The following is a 20346-nucleotide window of genomic DNA, read 5'->3' on the forward strand; positions in this document are numbered from 1 at the left end:
AAGCTCTGGCTACTGCTGTTTCTGCAGCTCCAGCACTGCTTGAAAGCATCAGAGAGCATGCCTTCCATGGCCACCTCTTGTCCTTCACTGTGACTTCCTGACACAGGCAAAATTAGTGGGAGCATGGAGGTAATTCACATCACTTCTTCCCTTAGCGTTGAACAGTCCGTAATTATTAGACTGAATCTTGACCTTTTACATGCAAATAAAAATGCAAATAAACAGTAGAAATTCGTAAGAGCAAACCATTTTCTTTAACTTAATTCAGTACCAAAGCCAAAATTCAGTTCAGCCTACTTTGTGTATTTAGTTTCAGAGATTAGTGAGGGACTGCTCTTTGTGAAAACTAATGCAAATGAATGATACATTGGCTTTTAAAATGACTGCAAAAAGCACATGCTAGATTCCAGTCAGTGGCAATGTTTTAGAATTCATCCTTCAATGGATGCATAAAATGTTGTTTAAGTGGTTAGGAGAAAGCCTTCACAATTTGTATTCTAACACTAAATACAAGCTTTTAAATTATGTATTTACACATGTAATTCAAACTACTTCACAAACCAGTTGGAGGTCAAGCATTAATTACTGAAGAAATTTTGCCCAAAACATGAGCCAGCTTGTTCTGGAGGCCATGCCAATAGTCAGAGAGGAGCAACAGAGGGTGTGGGGAATAAGCTGCTGAGGCATGGTAGTATTGTGAATCCTCAGCCCCAGGGCACAGAATCTATGTCGGCAGAGGAAGAAACAAGACATAACAGAATCATTGTGAAATGTGGACTACTTAAAATTCACCTTATGAATCTCTTTCTTTTGGATACCATGCAATATTGTGACAGTGACATACTAGCTTTAAAAAAGATCGCTTCAATCCAGACTTCCAGAACTATGGGATGGAGACAACTTCAGAACATACTGTAACAATAAACACCTAAAGCGCATGTATTTACCTGAGAAACACTTTCACTTCAAAAGAGTCACTGTAGCATTTCTGGGATTTACTGAACATGTGCACTCAGAAAGTGCAGTAAAAAGGTATTCAAGTAGATTCTTTGGTTTAGGGGGAATGTCATAAAATGTTATTTTAGGTCTAATTGTTCAAGCAGAGTGATGCAGTTGCTCTATGAACATCTCTGAAGTGCTTCCCCGTGAACATAATTAGCTAAGGACTGACTTTGTACAGTTTCTAAGAGAAAACCCCAGTATTTAATACTTGTTGTTTGCTATTTACCAGTCAGTTTTCTTCTAGTCTAAAACACATCCATTTTTTCAGTAATGGATGTAGTCTGTTGACAGTTGGGTTCTGTTGAGGGCTCCTACAATACATGAGAGAAAACCAGTCCGTTGGCATCTCTTTATCATGATGTTTGCTGTCCCTCTACAGCTAGAGGGAGCACAGTTAATGCAATAAATCTGTAAAAACAGAGATTGTATGTAAATGGCTCCCACAAAGCAATAGGTTCTAAATCCACCAAGGGCTGTATTCAGATGGGTATTTTGTTTGTCTGACTTCATAACTGTGTGCAAGCCAGAAAGAGAAAAATATGCTACCACCAGAAAAGCAACTTCTGATCAAAAGTGTTGGCTGGGGAGGAAAGGGGGAAGCTGGAAACACTCTTTCTTGATGCCATCCCTGCCATGCCTTGTTTCACAACTCCCACTCCTTCCTTTTGTGGAGACTTGTCTACAGCACAGCTCCACAAACCCTCTGCTCTTCTGGGGAGATGTGAGTGTCACTGTCTCCCAGGACCTGGCCTGATGCTACGTGGTGGGGGCAGAGTCAGGCAGTGGACCCTTAGACATTGTAGTCTAATGAGGCTCTGGCAGTACGTGGCCTAATGTGCTTGAGGACATGAATATCCTCTCTCCAAATGAAAGGCTTTGCCTGACCTTCTTATCTGTTCCAAGAGTGAATCCCATGTGGAAGTTTTCTGACAACTTGCTTTGATGCTGCTGAGGGATGGGGGTACCAGGAGGCTGGTAATGTGCTTGAGGTCTGAGCTGCCAAGGGCTCAAGGGAGTTTACTTAATCAAAGACAAATATCTGCTGCAGTCAATGGGAGACTTGCATTGACTCTAGAGCTTTTTGGATCAGGTTCCAAATGATTAATTTCTCATTAAAAAAAAAGAGGAAAAAAGAGATTCCAAGGAGTCAGGCCTGGAAGAAAGACAAAATTTGGTCCTATCACTGTCATACTCTTTATAAACTGAGTTACATGGTTATATAGCTTCTAATTATCTTGTAATCTTCAGTGCTGTGTGAATATTAATATTTACATGTTTGCCATGTGCTGCTACAGTTCTGTGAGTACTTCCACTTCCAAGAAATGCATATTCAAGAGTGAAACAAAAAATAATTCACATGGAAGAATAAAGTTTGGCCTCTAGGATCAACTTCCAAGCACATTACTGAAATTCCAGAGTTGAGTATGATATAAACTTCAAAAATGCTGACTGGGAAGGGAGGAAGGAAGGGAGAAGAGAAGAGATGACAATGAAAAAGAAGATGAGAGTGGAGAAGGACAAGGACCTTGAGTTCAGTAACATTCATTTGCAGTTTTCAAATGAACATTTTTAACATAGGTTTAATTTGTGTTGTCAAAACAGTGTGGGCATGACCAGACAAAGGTAAGGCTCATCGACTCTCCTATTAGGTGGATGTGTTTTTTCTCAAGTCTGCTCTGACCTTTGTGTTTGTGGTTTTCATTACACAGTCATCATGGCCTTAATTCGTCTTTCTCGTGCATTGATCCCAGACCTGTGGGACTCCTAGGAAAGGAGGCAAAGGTGTTCATTTGATGATCCTTGTGGGTTCCTTCCAAGTCAGAGCATTCTGTGATTATGTGATCCTTTTTGCTGGCTGTTGGTGAATGAAAGTCTATGTTGGAAGGTATTGAGCTGGGTGACACCAGCATTCTGCCAGCAGGGCTCTGTGTCCGTGGTGTGCCAGGTGCACCTTGCCGGTATGTGAGGGACAGTTGTTTCTTTGTGCAACAGAGCAGCAGGATTGAACACAGTTTGAAATGCATGTTCATTACACTCTGAGTTCATGTGTATAACTGATCAATGAAGCTCAAAGGTGAGGAAGAGAAACTCCCTTCTCCTCTCTTAATGTTTAATGGAGCACAAACTGTATGAGAGCAAATATGTGAGGCAGGGTTCTTCCCAAGTGGGTGAGTAGACTTCTGACTGCTAACATCAGGCTGATACACAGATGCCATCACTATTTTTACATTAGGGAACTGAAGTCATTGAGCTGTTATAAGGGGGAAACATGGCAGTTTGTATTGCCATTCAATCTGGAGGAAGTGGCAAGGGAAGATACTTCCGTGCAGACTTGACGTTGCATCTAAGAGTGCTGTGGGAACCAAGTTCACATGGAAAACGTCTTGTGGGAATTAGACATAATTTCCTTTCAAGAGCTCCAAATGTGTACCTTTTTATTTTGGTCTCTGGAGCCACACAAAGTCTTTATGGGCAGTCTGCAAAGCGTTTTCAGCTGTGGCTGTTTGTGATGGAACCCACGGATTATTAGTTTTGTGGTCTCTTTATCCTCCCTGCGACTGCAGCAAATTAGAGCTTGCAATGACCAGTCGTATTGGAACTGACAGTCATCTGACAATGACATTCAGCAATGAAATATTAGATATAACAGGCTGTGGATACAATTTCACACATATCCAGGAAGAAAAATTCTTGTCCAGACGTCCAAGGCTTACCTATCTGCCTTAACATTCTTTAAAGGAAATACTCAGAAATCCTGGCATAGTGCTCAGCAAAACAAGCACATGCTAAGGTGGAGAAAAAGCTCAGACTGAACACTACCACATTACAAAATGTTTATTTAGGAGTAGCAGCTTAAAGAAGCTCTTACTGACCAATAATAGGGACAATTAACAACATAGGGACAGCAGAATTTTACATGGTGACCCTGTCACGTAGAATTTGCATTATCAATCAGAAAATCACAGCTGAGCAGAACAGGGTCAGTTCAGTTGCCTCTTGATTTGAAATTGTTCCACTTTCTTCTGAAGTGAGTTGAGTGCTCATATAGTAGTTATTTTATCTTAGCTGGGAACCCACAATGGACAGCTGGAACATAACTCGGGCAGCCAGACAGTCTTGCAAGTGATCCTGTGGTTTGCCACTGCACATGAGCACCTTCCCATTAACATTGCAGTTGAACAGAGAGCTTAAATATTCCACACTGGCCTGGAAGTCCTGGAGAGGTGATAACTTCCCAAGGTGCCTGAAAATATGACCTGGCTCAAGGCAAGAGTTTTGAGTGATGCGTAGTCACTGGGTCTGAGGCCACAGAACTGGCCTCTTCCCAAGCCAGGGTGAACATGCTCTTATCAGTGGGGTTTGACAGGAATACAGCCTGTCAAATACTCTGTTCCCTGGTCTGACTGCACAGACTCTCTAGCATGGAAGGGTCAGCTGCAGAAGAGCAGATGGGCTAAAAATGGTGGGCAAATGCTGACCTACTCGTGGATAACATTCTTATTGTCTTACCAGGCTCCTTTCTCTGACCTTCCAGGTACACATGTCCGTGACGAGCAAAATAAACTATATAGGTAGTCAGAATATGTTATGTTAATTCACACATAATGGCTATCTTTAAATTTGCAATGTCACTCAGGACAGATAGACTCTGGTCTGCTGCAGGCATGGGTGTATTTCCCTTTATTTCAGTTACAACACATGGTATCCTGTTTATACAGTTAGAAACCAGGAGACCATGCTACATTGGCCAACGTACATGAATTTTTATGCTGTAAGTGCTTCCAGTTGCAATGTCTCTCATCTCCTGTCCTCCCTGGGAAATATCTTCAGTGAAACTATCCATGCCTAGTGCTGTCCTAAGCCGTCTACAGCATAATGGTTGGGAACAGAACACTAAGGCACAAGGGGATGAGCCCAGTGGGAGTGAAATCTTAGTGGGCAATGATTCTTTCTTGAAGGTGGTCTGGGGGTGCCTTTCAAAATACAGTGGAGTTTTCTCCTTCTAAATGTTGCATTGCTGTTTTGTATCATTGGTAAAGGCATATTCATTTTTACCCTAGAGGGTAGACTTTCATTATTTTAATTGTAACAGTTCATGTGCTGCAGAGAGTCTGATTTTTAACATATGTTTCCTGGAATATCAGTTGGAATGAATTACACTCCTTTAAAAAATTCACTTAACCCAGTACAGGATAATTCTTTTTATACTAGTTGTTTGGAAATGTTAACACTCAAATGATTACAAGTATCCTTTGAAGTGAACCCTGGCTTGGAGATCAATTGCTGAAATTAGCACCTTGGTTGTTTTTGCTTTAGTCTGTCTGCTTGAGGTCTCTATAACATGTGAGTTGATTGTTTTACAACTTGGAGGTTATCTTTGACATCTAAAGGGGCAAAGCACTTCATTTTCTTCTCTTCCTATTTGGGGTTTGGATGTAGAGAACATCTCAATCATGAAAGTCTCCAAAATATCTTTGTCTGACAGACTGAATTACTCAATTTTGATTCAAACAACCAGGACAGGTATTTCCGTCTTGTGTAGGAGAGGAGACATGGAGGAGTCTCTGAAGTGGGAAGGTTGTAGGTTGTTTCACTCAGTATCATCAGTAGGCTGCAGTAGGAGTTGGCATACAGGAAAAGTCTAGTGAGTTGTGGTGCCTCTGTACTAGATTGGCTAACACAAGGCACCAGCAAGGCTGCTATTTTCAGGGAACACCTTGAGCCCTGGAAATCAGACCTCTTTATGGAGTCTCAAGGCACCTACAGTCATCAGTCACTTAAAAAAAAATTCTGACTCTTGTTTGGATAAGGCTTAAAGGATACTGCAATGTTATTTTCTTCTTTGCTCACTGGTCTTAGAATAGATTATGCTTCTAAGGAGCTCAGTCTCATGGAAAAGCAAGTAACTTGATGGGTTTCAGATTGTCACTCAGAAATTTCATAAAAACAGTCCAAGAAGGATTTCCATCTCTTCCAAATGTTTTTTCCCTTTTGCTAAGAATATTTGCAGATCCTGAATAAGTTTTGACAAGAAGGTATAAGACAGGCATTCCTCAGTATGAAATATACATTAAGGAACTTGGAGTGTGATTTATTTCTCAAATATATAAAAGAATGTTGCACAATCTACATCTGCCATCTCATACTATGCAATGGTGGCAACCTGTATGCACCAAAAAGATTCATTAATAACTTTTTATTTGGAATGCAGCAGAGGAATGAATATAACAAGAAAACAATTTTGCGGCAATTACAAAATATCTCAAAAATAGCAGCAATAAAACCTTTCCAGAACACAAAAGCCTATATTCCTAAGGATATGTCCAAACTGCTTGAGATAACCGCTTGGGAGGATGCATCTAAATTTCTGGCAAGTTAGCAGTGTCAGAAAATCACCACAAATCTTTCTTCATGATGTCTGAAACCCCAAATAAAACCTGAAGAGGTCATCAAAGCAATGGACTTTATGTCGTCTGACAGCAGAAGGGAATTCCAGTTATTATTCTATAGTAGTATGAGATCATTTAAGTTTCTGCTGAAGTTTCTGGAGTTTATTTCTAGTGACAGCAACTGCTTTAGTTCTTCCGTGACTGTCTTGAATTTTGCCCTTGGCAACTCTTAAGGGAAAAGAAACCATGACTTAATTGAAAGGCTCTCATGAAGGGTTCTATTAGAGACTTTCTACTGTACACTAACACTAAGACTTTTGGAAGGCAGTTTTGTAGAACTGCTTGCCTTCTCCTCTTCCCGGTCTTAGGGAGTCTCTGGATTGAAGAAGATTGTTGTTCTGATGTGGAAAAAAGAGTTCTGAACTGATGGAAATGGGGCCAACTTGGGCAATGCCAGAAGTCTAGGATCCTGTTCCAGGATGTGTAATTAATCGCTGGAACTCTTGTCCTCAGGTTGTCATAGAAACAAAATAAACTGTATAATCTGAAACAATTGTATTAGTTGAGATTATATAGAAATTTTAAAAGAGAAATAAGGTCTTAAAAAGTTAAATGCTAGTCTGTAAATACATAAGAAACAACCTTTTCCAGTGTTTGGGTCTCCACAGAAAGGATTTCTTGCACCTGAATGGTGACTCTTGTCACCAAGGTTTGAGCAGGATGATTCACAGAGTCAAAAACCTACCCTATATGTTGTGCTGCTGTGCTTATATATAGGCTATACCAAATGTAATTGTTGGTCTTGTTGGACAAAACTTTTGCACAGGACTGAGACAGCCAACACCAGGCCAAAGTCTCAGAAATCTTCACAAAATAGGAAAAAATATTTTCAGATTTCAAACCTTCTGAACTGTTCTTTGACTGTTTATTGACTTTGGTGGGACTCAAAGCAGGCAAACACAGAAAACTTTTGCTGAATAAGGGTTTGAGGAATGTTAAACTACCAGCCGGTTCTAATTTGAATTATTGTATTAATTAGTCATTTGATTTTGACACATCTAAAACATGTACCCTCTTGGAATGAGCTTTCTCTTTCTTCTGACTAGCCTGTTTCTCAGTCCTCCTCCACAATTTAACCTGCTCTTCAAACAGCAGTATTAGTGCAAGAAAGACGAGTGCTCTGCCCCTCGTCAAGACTGAACTCTATACATTTCTTCCCTCCTGAATCTTCTATTAGAAGGTTGTGAATCCAGGAAATTATTTTTAAAATATTATCTCTCTGATAGAATATGACAGCTTTGATGTGGGTGACCCATTCAAAAAATACATTCTGCTGGTAGATTTTCAGCCTTTTATTAAATTTTAATCGTGACTTCATTGTAAAGATATCAATATAATTTATTTTAACTTAAATATCATAAATGGTTAAGAGCTGGAAAAGTAGCTGACATTTCAATAGTCATATCTAACTGTTCCTGAAGAATAAAGCTCCAATATTTTATTTTGCCACTCGACACTTTTTGGTGGCGTAACTTCTGTTTCCAGGTCTCCAAAACTCTGCACATACCCATGGTTCTTGGGCCCAACACAGGAATTAGATGTTCCCTCAGGATCAGAGATTCTGTGCCTTGTTCTCTTGCTACCCTCATGAAAATCCCATGTAATTATTTCTGAGTTTCTTTTCATTGTTTTTGGGATTTGTGAGCTCTTGAAGGCAATGAAAAAGATGGAATTTTTTCTAAATTTAGATGAAGCTATTCAGAGCAAAAGGTATAGGAGAGATGAAATCAGCCTCTAGCAGCTTTCCTGAACTGTGTCTTAAAAAATCACAGCACATCATGGATTCATCTTCTTTAATAAATTCAGAATGACCACATGTTAATTCATGCCAGCACATCTCACAGAATTCAAACAATCCCTTTTTGTCTTAAGCATGCAAGTTCTGTTTCAACTCAGGTCTATGTGTCAGAAGGACACCGGTGAAACTCTTCAAATAAAATAGAATTCACTATTCCTACACACATTGTTGAGGGGATTAATTACAACTGCTGTTTTGACTAAACTCCCAGAGCTAATTTCAAGGAGATATTTCTGTTACTGAGTATGTGCAAACAGTAGGCTGAGGAAACCATGGTTGAGTTTCCAATACCATGTGGTCTTTCCTGTCTTACATGACCTCTTTTGGAGCCACCTGTTCAGTTTCACTCAGTAAATCCTCTGGGTGAAGTTTATGGTTGCAATTCATTACTGTGCTGACTTCAGACAAGTAAATGGAACTGCACATTTGGAAACAAATTTTATCCATTTTTCAGTTTTTAAAAACTTTACTCTTCTTTTAGCGAGCACAACGTTTGCAAGGTTGCAGCAGCTCCAGAAAGAGCAGAGCCTGAGATCTCTTACATTGTAAAATGACAAGGATCCTGAAGTTGTGAGACAGCTAAATAATATATACATTTTCAAAAAATCCATTTGCAACTTCTTTATCATTAGTTGATCTCTAATCCAATTTGACTGAGTCTTAACTGAAACTCCTCCTCAATATTTCCTAATCTCCATCAGCCTTGGATTTTAGCCTATGTTGACAAATTTAAATAGAGAGGCAAGAAAGGAAAATAGTTTCCTTAGCATATTAATTCAACAAGGAAGTGTAGGAGGAAGCTGTTATTTTATTTTGTATTTTTAATTTATAGGCATATGATCTAGAATAAAACTTAGGTTTCACCAATAAACTCATCTGGAGTACATGTGTAAGCAGTTAAAAAAAGTATGCTGGACTTTGGCATCACATCTGTCCTAAACAGTCAAGCAACAGACTGGAAGTTGCTTTTAATTCCTTTCACAACATAACCTTTAATATTAGAGTCTAAGGAGGAGAAAGAAGAGGGAAAAACCCCAAACCAACCCAGCCCCTCCCAACTCAATCTTCAAAGCTTTTACCCTTATAAATGAGTTGCATTTCTATTGTGACTTGTGATACTAAAATCGAGAGACACAGTCAGAATATAAATAATTTTAAACCTCTTTTTCCCTTCAGACACAGTGACAGCATGATTTCCACAAAGTCACCTCCAAATGCACCATTTGAAGTAAAACTGTGTTTATCAATACATGTGTACTGACAGCTGCCCTACATAATTTCAAAGAAATTGTGTTGCTTTTTGCGTTTTTCTTCCAGTAAGTTTATTATTTTTATACACTTAGAAGAATAAGATGTGCTCAATCCTGGGATAAGAACGAATCCACTAGTGTAAACTTGGCATCCACATTAAAAGACAGAAATTTAGTGAAATCAGATTGCACTTCTTTTGTCCTTTCTTATTCTAGTGGATTTAATTTACCGAAATCTGTGCAAGCTGCAACATATTCTGATGGATTTTTACTGAAAAAAATATTTTTAATGAAAACCTAATATTCCTTTTTGGATTTCTGTTAATGTTTGGTAGTTAATGCTTTTTATTTCTACTAATATTTCTAGTATTTTTTGTAGTATGTGTTCTATAGTGCTGGCTCTAATTGTGCACCCCACTAAAGAGGAGTTATAATAGGAGACTTGGTTTTTTGGGGATGGAAATTTTTACTTTTTGCATAATTTTAGAAGTTTTACTAAATATAGACATTTTGTAATTTTAACAAAATTACATAGGAAATTCTGGAAAAAAGGAGAATGCAAATTATATGGAACTGATTTACTGAAATATGTATTACAATGTTGATAAACTTGAGTCGGCTTCATATAAAGGCTGTTTTAGAGCCTGACTGACCTCTCTGTGGTCACTGAGCCACCAGTTTTCCTTTGTCCCAGCCTAGTCCTTGGAGAGCCACCACTTTTTGGGCACAGATGTTTGGGCGATTCTTTGATCCTATTTGTTTTTGAGGTCAGTTTTTCATACAGGGATCTGAATACTGTGAGTACTTACAAAGCAGCCTGTAAGGTCCCCATGCTGGAAGATGAATTAGGAGGAAATCACTGTGATTTACCTGATCCTTTTTGAAAATTCAGAAGGTTGCCACTGTGCTTCTCATGAGGTGAGGGAGTCCAGGTATTTTTTGGGATGGACCAAAAATGTTTGAATGGACAAAACCATTAAAACATGAAAGCACATATAAGACTGCAGTTACTCTTAGCTTCTAGTTCCTCTAAGTCGAATTTTAGACATTGTCTTTGAGGGATGCAGACTTCAATTAAGGTTTCCCTCTAACAGGTGTTTTGAGTTAGGGAACTTGGGAATGACTGTTATTAAAACCTTGACATCATGATGTAGGAACCTGGGTATAATTTTGTAGGAACTGGTAGCAGCCACCTGATCTCTGACTTCTACTGCTGATTTGTCCATATTGAGACAATTTCTATTACAGACATCTCTAACATTTCTTCTCAAGACTGAATGCTTTGCAGGCTGCATCAACATCAAGTACCTTAAAGGCAAATACTTGCCATTACATAGAAGGTACAATGTCTTTCAAGTCTCTACAAGCTCTACTCATGCTTAGCATCCAACAAATCAGAGTGTGTTATGCAAATTGCTACAAGTACATGAAGACTTTTAGACAGGGTGCTGAACAAGAATTTATTTCTCAACCAGTTTTGTCTCTTTTGTTTTAGTTACAAGGAAACTTTTTTTTTCCCCTTTTAAATAGAACAAAACAATATGAGAAGTCACCCACAACATCTGCTAACATCTAGATAAACATCTCAGTGACTCAGGCTGCTTCTGCCTTGTCTTCCAGGCCTCTACTGCCACCCACCGTGGGTTGCAGAGGAGAAGCTCCAGGTGTGTTGTCAGCTGGAAGTCTTTTGTATCTGTTACGCAGACAAATTGCCAAATGAATCACCAAACAATGTGATTTACTCAATATGTAGAATTTTGCAATGGGAGAATAGTTTCCCTATAAACAAGCAAATCTTCAAATCTTTTAAAGGGCTATTTCCATTCAAAAGGGTTGCTGAATAATGCTAGTTAAATCCTGTAGAAAGAGAATATAAAAGCTGCTCGACTGAGCTTGAATTGTGATCTCTGGAAATACAGAATAACTGGGGCCATGTTTTTCTTACATTAGTCTCCAAAATAGCATAGACACATTTGAAACTGCACACTATGATAAACTCCCATCTGTTGTCCTTCCTCCGTGGAGAGCTGATGTATGTAATTGTTTTGCTGGGTGCAACCCAGGACTTTCCAACTTGAACCCGTAATGTCTTAAAATCGTTCATGTCTGAAAGTACTCTGATGATTACTTTAATTACTTAATTTTTACTCCATCAGTTGATCCCAGATAGTTCCTCCAAAGCAGCACCTGGTTTGTTACTGGCTGGAGGCTGCCTGCACCCCACAGAGGCAGGAGGCAATCATCATCCTGCCTGTGGTGAGCTTGGGCACAGCACCACTTCTGTGGCCAATGCTCACAGGAGCAGGTCTCTTCAGAGCTGTTCTCACAGCAGCTTTCCCAAACAGTAAATTTCTCTGATATAAAACAGAACTGTGCAAATTTTATTATTGTATGTCACTAGAATGTACCAAAACAGTCTTACTGATGAATAAATTAAGAAAATCCTTCACCCTGTCCTTTTAGTGTCCCATCTCCCATGTAGTGTTTGGGTTTATAAGTTTTTAAAGGCTCCAGTGATAACTCTCACGAGCAGAGTCTTATATGCAGCCATAGAGAAGTGTAGGCAGCAGGAAATCACTGACATGCTGGGAAAATCTGCTGTCTCCTCATGCAGGGCAGTCCAAAAATAGTATCCTAACCTGTCCTATTGACTCTTTAAGGTCCTTATCCCATCTCTTATGCCTGTACTTGGGCTGCCTTTGGTGAGTTGACATCATATTTTCCTCTTGAACTCCCCATAAATGTGTGACCTGTTTCCTCATGGATTTTGGCATGTTTAGTTGCTCACTGATGTGCAACATTTGATAAGAGCTGTCACAGGTGTTAGTAGGGAAAGGCAGGCTCTGAAATATTAATGCTTTGTGTTCGAAGACCCCCATTACATCAGCTGTGGCTAGTGTTCTCCAATGCCCAGAAAGAGGACAAGGAGAGGAGAGCAGAGAGGTGTGTCCCCTTCTGTCTCCCAGAGCACGGCTCAGTTAAGGGCTGGGTAATCTCTCTTGCCTTCCTGATGTCTTGCACACAGACAAGGAGTCTGTGCTAGTAGAGAGGAACAGCAGCTCAGATGCACAGCCACAGAAGTCCTGCTGAGAGGTGATACTACACAACAAACGCCCTTTGGTACCTGACACAGCTCCACAATTTGACTGGGATTCACCTTAGGCAAATGTGTCCCTGGGATCAGGAAGAAGAGCTGCCCCAGGCCATGCAAGGCAGGGGTGTCACACTGAAGGCTTTCCCCAGGAGGACCAGGAGGAACTTGGTTCTGCCCTGAAGTGCCTTGCTAGATTGCTCTGCAAATGATAAATGGCTTCTCTGAGGACTAGGCATAGGGAAAGCTGTCCAAATAAAGTAGATTTACACTCCAAGGCTCTGCTGTATCTAGCTGACAGTTCTGGTGCTGCTGATGACCCATACCTGTGGCCGGCCTGTCTTTCATTTTCAATATGAAAGTATTTTCCCATCAAAGATGCTTTCAGAAGAACCTGATTTTCAGCTCATAGTTTGATGAAAGCAAAACCTTTTCCTCATGACTACTTTGGGAGTACAAGAGAAATGCCAAGCTCTACTATGACATGTCATTTTAGATGAGATGTACAGAGCTTTGGCTGCTTCCTTTTGTGAAACTTTTCCATTTGGCACTATAATAATATAGGGAAGACAGGGCCACATTTCCTCTTGGTGGGAGCAAGGACTTTGATTTGTGAGTGAAGATGGTTATAAAACCAAAGTATTATGAAGTAAAATTTAGATCGCAGATTGAAGTTGTCTGATGTAAGTCATGGAAAACCTTGCCAGTCATCCTAGCTGTATCCTGTTCACCCTCCACAGCACAAGGCAAGAAAAGAGCACTGTCCAAACAGAAAGGATATGATCACACATTTCTCAGGTTGCTGCTAACGACAGTTTTATTAAACAATAGATACATTTTGCAGCACAAAGCAGTAATGGGCATGCTGAACTCAGAGTATGAAGGTCATTTATGTGAAAAATGTATGGCAAATACTTATTGATAAGTTCCAGGCAACCACAGTAAAGAGTGAAAAGCCTTATGTGCTACTAGCATTAAACAGAGTTTTCAATCCAGTGACAGCATTAACTGTTTCGAAACCCCTCAGGGTCAATACTGCAAGTGTGTCCTCATACGCCCAGGATTCATGTCTTTCTCCATCTGGCTCTTCTCTCAAAACAGTTTTATGTTGTTCTACTGACTGCAATGCGTATATCACCCTGCTCAGATCTCCAGAAGAGCAGAACTGAGTCAACAGAACTGAAGATGAATGTAGTAAATTTTTGAGTGATACCAGGTGACAGGAAAGCATCTTCAAATGAGCAGTTTAAAGGGAATTAGGGAAAAAGTTTAGGCAAAGAGGAAAACATTAGGGCAGAGAAAATTAATAGTTGTTTTGAAGATACAGAATTCAGAAAGCACAGAGAAATGTAAAATTGCATCCTTAAAAATTATGCAGAGTTAAAAAGAAAGTGCTTTTGGTTTACAAGTTCTAGGTAGTGAAAGAGGGGAAAGGAAATTTTTTATCTAGGATTGCAAGTGGGTTACTAGACATAACCATTAAAAAGGTCTATTATTTATCATTTTAAAAGCTGAATGGGCTTTTTGGATACATGGGTTATCCCAGAAATTGATTCCATGTGAGTGGTATATGAGTGACATTTTACTGATTCCAGTCCTAGCTGTGTGCGTGACACGGTCTGTCACTGCTTTTTCACCTTTTGTGCACTGGAGCTGTTTGTTCTGGCTTAAAGCTTACAGAGAATTTAAGATGTGTCATGTAACAAGACAGTAAAAAGTGGAAAGGGGCCATAAAAACCAGTAGAATCTTTGTTACATTTGTCTAATATAAGTAGGAAACATTGGAATACAGCTCTGCTGTATTCTGTCCACATACATAAGTAGGCGATGCTGAATGCTGATGTTTAAAAGAAAATAATTTTTCTCCAATGAGGAATCACCCAAATGGCCCAAGAGGCAGAATCTCCTGTATTCTTCTGTCTGAAACTCAGTTGCTGTTTTAAGGGCCAGATCACCACCCATGACATTGCTATTTTACCTCTGTGTGAACAGACTTGGCATGGCAAGGCAGTAATGTGCAAACCCTAATGGACAAAGGCTAAGGGCTTTGATGCATTGGAGAAGGGCACCAGAGTGTCCTTCCTTGAGAATTAGACTGCCACAAATCTGAGAAGGAATTGCTTTTTAATTTTATGGGTTATTAATAATTGGTCATAAGTGAGTGTGCTCCTTGGGTTTCTCTTCCCTTCCTTAAGCTGCCTAATTTTAATTAAAGGATATTTGTTCTCTATTAGCCCTTTGGTGCCTGTCTCCCTATTTCTTTTTTTTTCCGGATACCTCTCACAACTGTTGTATTGTGCTCTCTTTGTGGAGTTCCTCAACAGGGCACATACCCGTCCTACAAAGAAAAGGTTGTAAATAGGAGTTGCACACAGTGCTGTCATGATGCCGCAGAAACAGACCCTGGTATTTCTTATACTTTTTCTGCAATAAGGAAAATTCTATTTGACTTCTGTAGCAGTGCTGCTTATGTTCTCACTGCCTCCCACTTAAGCATAGCTCAATTCTTGATCGGGTACAGCATCAGGTTGCAGTGGGGTTAGCATGTGGTAACAAGAATGATGCTGGGGTGCCTGAAGGAGGGAGAGCATTGCTCTAATTTTAAATCACTAAATTGGCAGCTTCATCTTAGATCAGCTTACCCAGACTCAAAGGATATTGCTGTGATCTATTTAACTGAAATTGACCTTCACTGAAACGAGGTAATTACATTCCAGTGGCAAACTTCTGTTAATCAGTCCCTGTGTGACACTGTCCTTAGGTTAGAAGCATTAGTTTCAAGCTGTGAGAACAGATTTTTAAATCCAGCTTTGCTATTTCCTGAGTCCCAGCCAACCTGTGAGAAGCTGAGCGTGTATGCTGTGCAGTTTTTTAAATCAAATATGTTCTACTATGAGATAATTTTGCAGAGCAAGCTGAGTCTAACCTATGACCAAGCTTACCTGGCTCCTGGGCACTCTTGTTATTAGCAGCAGAGAATAAGGTAAGAAGCCTCCTGATGTGTCCTCTTCCTGTGTGCAGTGAAAGTCTCACCTCCCACAACCTCTTATCTGTATAGGGACAGCACTAGCATGGCTCCACAAGCCTGCTCTAAAAGAAAGCAGGAAGAGACTGGGAAGAGACAGTGCTAGGGACACCTATTTCTGGAAAAGGGCTGAAAGCCATCAAAGCAATTCATGTTTATGGGTCATCAAGGAAGACAGAAATAGGAAGCTGCCTTGTTCATGTCCTCATTTAACAATGACTTATGGACATGGGAGAGGAAACTGTTATTGAATGGCAACAGCAGATGCCAAGTCAGGTTACTCTGCTGTCTGAATAGGTTAAATCCAGTGGGTACCATCAGAGGGTGTTAGATGTCCTAGAGAAAAGATACGTGGATGAGAAGGGTGAACAGTTCTGCTTCTCAGCCCCATCCTTTCCCATAAGCTTCTGTAAAGAGACCTAAACGCCTATGGTCACATGAGAGAAATCTTATGGGTTTGAGGAATCAGCCCTACTTACTGATATTTAACTCTATCTAAACATTCAAAACTTCACATTTAGGCAGTCGTCTGAGGAAAGAGGTGAGTTAGGACCCATATGTAAAGTCCACAATTGTCCCTTGTTTTATTCTAATGGTTTTACAGACTGGCAATTATTATGAAGATACTTTGGGATTGAAGCTTTTCTTACCTTTGTAAAAGTTGACATTGTTGTGATCCTTTTTCTCCTTTTAATATACTGTGACAATCTGCAATCTGTTTTCTTTATGTGGCCTCAGAGTCTGTGTGGAAGATTTGTTGTTGTGCCCTGTTCTCTGATTCTCATCAGTGGTGTTAAATTTGTTGAGGGCTAGGTGCAACAAACTCTACTGCACACTTATGGGAAGGCTCTGCATGACTGTAAGGGAAGGTAAGAAGGAGAAGAAACGGTGAAGTATTGTCTATTCAAATTTAAGTACAGCTGAGCTGCTAAGCCAACTCCAGTTCACCTCCATACCCAAGACATTCACCCTTCCCATCAGACCTTACAGGTACTGGTGGTGGTCAGTGCTTCACAAGGTTCTCAGCTGTTTCAAAACACTTGCTCTTTATTTGTGCTTTCTTGGAAGCCCTCCCACCCCCCCCCCCCCACCCCCCCACCCCAGCAAAGCAGGTCTGAGAAAATCTGTTTCTGCTTGTGTTGTCTTGAGTCCAGGTTCAAATTGTGTCCAGAAAGAGCTCATCATTTTGTGTGCCCCAGCCCATATATAGAGGGAAGCAGCTTACTGGAGTCAAGACCAATAACCAGACTGCTTTATTTACTGAAATAGAAGCAATATGGGAAAAGATCAAACTTTGATATTCAGGGTAGCGAAAAGATCCTGTTATGACTGAGACATAAGGCAGTAGGATATACACATCTAAATGTAATGCTACTAAGGTGCTTGTAGGAGTGGAGAGCTGGCAGGCATCCTGATTGCATTCTAGTGCCTAAACCAAACAGAGTGGAAAAGTGCCTCTGTGCTTTAATGACCTTTCCTGGGGTCACATTCTAGTCCCATTCATTTGGGGTTTGAATTCTTTTTTCTTCTCTCTTGAGAAAACGTTTAAATGTTAAAGTTCATCATGAGTCTTGGATGAATTTCTGAACACTCCCCAAAGGCCTCCAAAGCACTCACACCTGTCTGCTGATGCTGACTTGCTGCACACCTTATTCTGTATGAGGTCTCAAAAATTGCCTGGTTTGAGCAGCCTGTGATGTTCCCCATAAAAAAGAAAAGCTTTAGGAATCCCAAGAGCCTGGATAAATAGTAGAACTATTCCTCTTGTAGGACACAATTCCTATGTTTTTAGCCTAGTTTATGCATTGATTCACTGCATGACCTTGGAGAAAGTGTACTGGAACAGGGATTGACTTCATCAGGCTGGTGATTAACTTATCTCAGCCTTGTACTGGTAAAAGAAAGGTTTCTGTGTGAAAGAAAAGCCCCCACCAAGGCCTTAATTCAGCTCTTTTCATGCTTGTTGTGCTTTACTCTGAGTTTTCTTTTACAAAAACAATGCCATCTTTTGTGGATGAGAGGAGTGGAGTTTGTCAGAACAGAGTGATATAACAGAGAGGCCTCCATTTGCCAAAGATTCAATCGAACACTGATGGGAAAATCTAAAAGAAGCTCCTCCAAACATTTCTGATCCATACTGCAATATTGTTTGAAACCAGAAATATCTGCATGTTCATCTCCATGCTTGTTATAAAAGACTACCCCTAAAAATCACATCCCTTACTCTCAGTTATGAAAGAAATATCTAGTAGCTCTTTTCTTCACCATATTTTGATAGTGAGCTTGGAGAGTTTTTCCACTGGAAAACTGCCCGGAGAGCATTTTATTGGTCACGTTCAATTTTAAAATGGTTTATATCTCCCTAAACCCCAGGTTCACAGTATTTAATATTATTAATGGGATGGTGAGATTGCCAAGCATTTATCAGCATAGAGATATCAGAATGGAAATAGTAAAACGACACATTAATCTTTGAGTTCTCAACATGTCACCATAGAAACACCCGCTGCCCATTATCTGAGTGTTACAAAAATACCCAGTTGTTAATAACAGACACGTTGGAAGAGCAGTAGAAGTGCTGGGGAATGAATACTGTCATTGGCCCAATCTCCCTTTCCTTATTCATCTTCAGTCACAACCTGGACTTGCAGGCAGCACTGCCTGCTTCCCATGGAGAAAGATCATTGCCATGTTTTCTTCAAAGGAAAGATAAGAGACAGATTGCTTTGTTGTTTTTTAAAATAAGTGACACTAAATATTCTTATGCATGATAGTTGATCTGTGATGATAGCAGAGCTCTCGTTGACTTCACTGTCACAAGGTGAAACTCTTAGGGACCTGACATTTATTGCAAACCAAGTTAGAGCCTTAAGGGTGAGGTGGAAACCAAATAGTAGCATTTATTGGGTAGGTGAAGTTTAGTTAACTGTCACCTCATTAAACAGCCTGCTTCCCTCTGGATAGTGAAGGAACTGGAGCTGAGTAACACATTTGTGAAGGTGCTTCCACTTTGTACTACAAGCAAAAATAAATGTTCTCTTTGTACTATTCAAATCTAAAGGATTTTTTTTTTTTTAATTTATGACTGGGGAGATAAAAAAGTTGTCTGACAGCAAATATTTTTTGATATAAATAATAATCTTTACTGAGAAAGAAGGCTCTTCTGGTACAGTCTCTGGCACACTCAGAAAGAGGCAGCATGAATACCTCAGCTGGTTTTGGCTTTATCTGTTCTTTTCAGTGACGGAACTTTCAGCCTCTAGTAAAGAAAAAAAAAGAGCAACTGTTTCCCAGCTGGGCTTAACCCATCAGCCTTGCTTGAACCAGGAATAATGTTGCAAAGAGTAGTGCATCATGCAGGCTGAGGGTTTTGAGCAGGAGCAGCATCTTATACATACGTTATGTTACCAGTATTTTCCAAAGGCTCTTTATAAGCAATGGAAGTCCTGCTTTATAACTTGTCCTCATGAAAGTGGTGATGATTTTATTTGTGGAATAGGCAATGGGGCAAAACAGAGATTCTCTCTTTCAATCCAAATATCCTAAGGCATTGAGAGCATATGAAGTCAAATGTGGGTTTTATCTGCCTTGATGTGCAGCTGTACCTTTTTCATGAGGAGTGCACACATGGCCTTTCCCTCATGAACAAGGGGTTTGATATTAACTGGTGCACACACAAGCTCACAGGCCTTTGGTATGGCTCTCTAATAGTACTGTTGGCCCATTTCTGCCAAAATCAGGTCCCACACACAAAATGTATATTTAAGTCAAACTTTCTCTGCAAGACACTTATCTTAAGCCCCACAGAGGCTATGCAGGTGTGTCAGAAATAACCAGAGCTCGCATTGCTGCAAGGAAAATAAAAAGTTCTGTTTATTCACTTAGCGATCTGGCTGCTTGTGTCATCCACAATGTCAGACAAAATGTCAGCACCTCTGTTTAACTTATGTTTCCACTTTTCACAGACCTGATATCCTTAAGTATAACTAATACCTGCTGTATATCTTATGAAGGGTTGGGAGGCATGTCTTAAAATTGCAACAGCAGTTCTGTAAGAAATCAGTTCATGACTGTCTCAGACAACCATGTGTACAGATAGTAATGATCCTTTGGGTGCATTTTAGAACAACAGAAAAGCCCAAACTACCAACCTTGCGGAATCTTTGATTTTACTTGCCCAGAGCATTTTATTCAACCAGAATAAACACTGTGCACTGGTGATGACCTAGTGGAGCACACTGCAGGGGAAATCATTAATGCCCACACATTTGTTCCCTTGGTCACCACGGCCTAAGAATAAAAAGTCATCTGTGGTGATGCATGTGCACTTTGCAGGGATTAGTACATCTGTATGTTTCCATTTTTTAATAAAATGTCAGCAACATGAGTGTTACAGCACTTGTGATGATTACTGTGTTGTGCATCTGCTAAAAACTAATGATGCAAGTAATTTCTAAAGTTCAAACGCTTTCTTCATTTCCTGAAGCTCAAAGTTAGAACACTTCTGGGAACTGAATGCAAATTTCTGAATTGAATTAGGAAGGTTTTTTTCATTCTATAAAAGAGTTAAATGTCCTACCACAGTACAACTACACACAGTAGACCACACATAGTAAAAGTTCCAAACTAGATAAATAGAAGTCTTGATTTGCATTTATTTTTGGAGGCACAGGATAAGTCAGAGCCTCGTCTTCTCATTTAAATGAGTGAAGTTCTGCCTTTTTTTTTTT

This window comes from Chamaea fasciata, unplaced genomic scaffold (genome assembly GCF_029207755.1).
Source record: "Chamaea fasciata isolate MVZ Bird 193981 ecotype frontalis unplaced genomic scaffold, bChaFas1.0.hap1 SCAF_4, whole genome shotgun sequence".
NCBI lineage: Eukaryota > Metazoa > Chordata > Aves > Passeriformes > Sylviidae > Chamaea > Chamaea fasciata.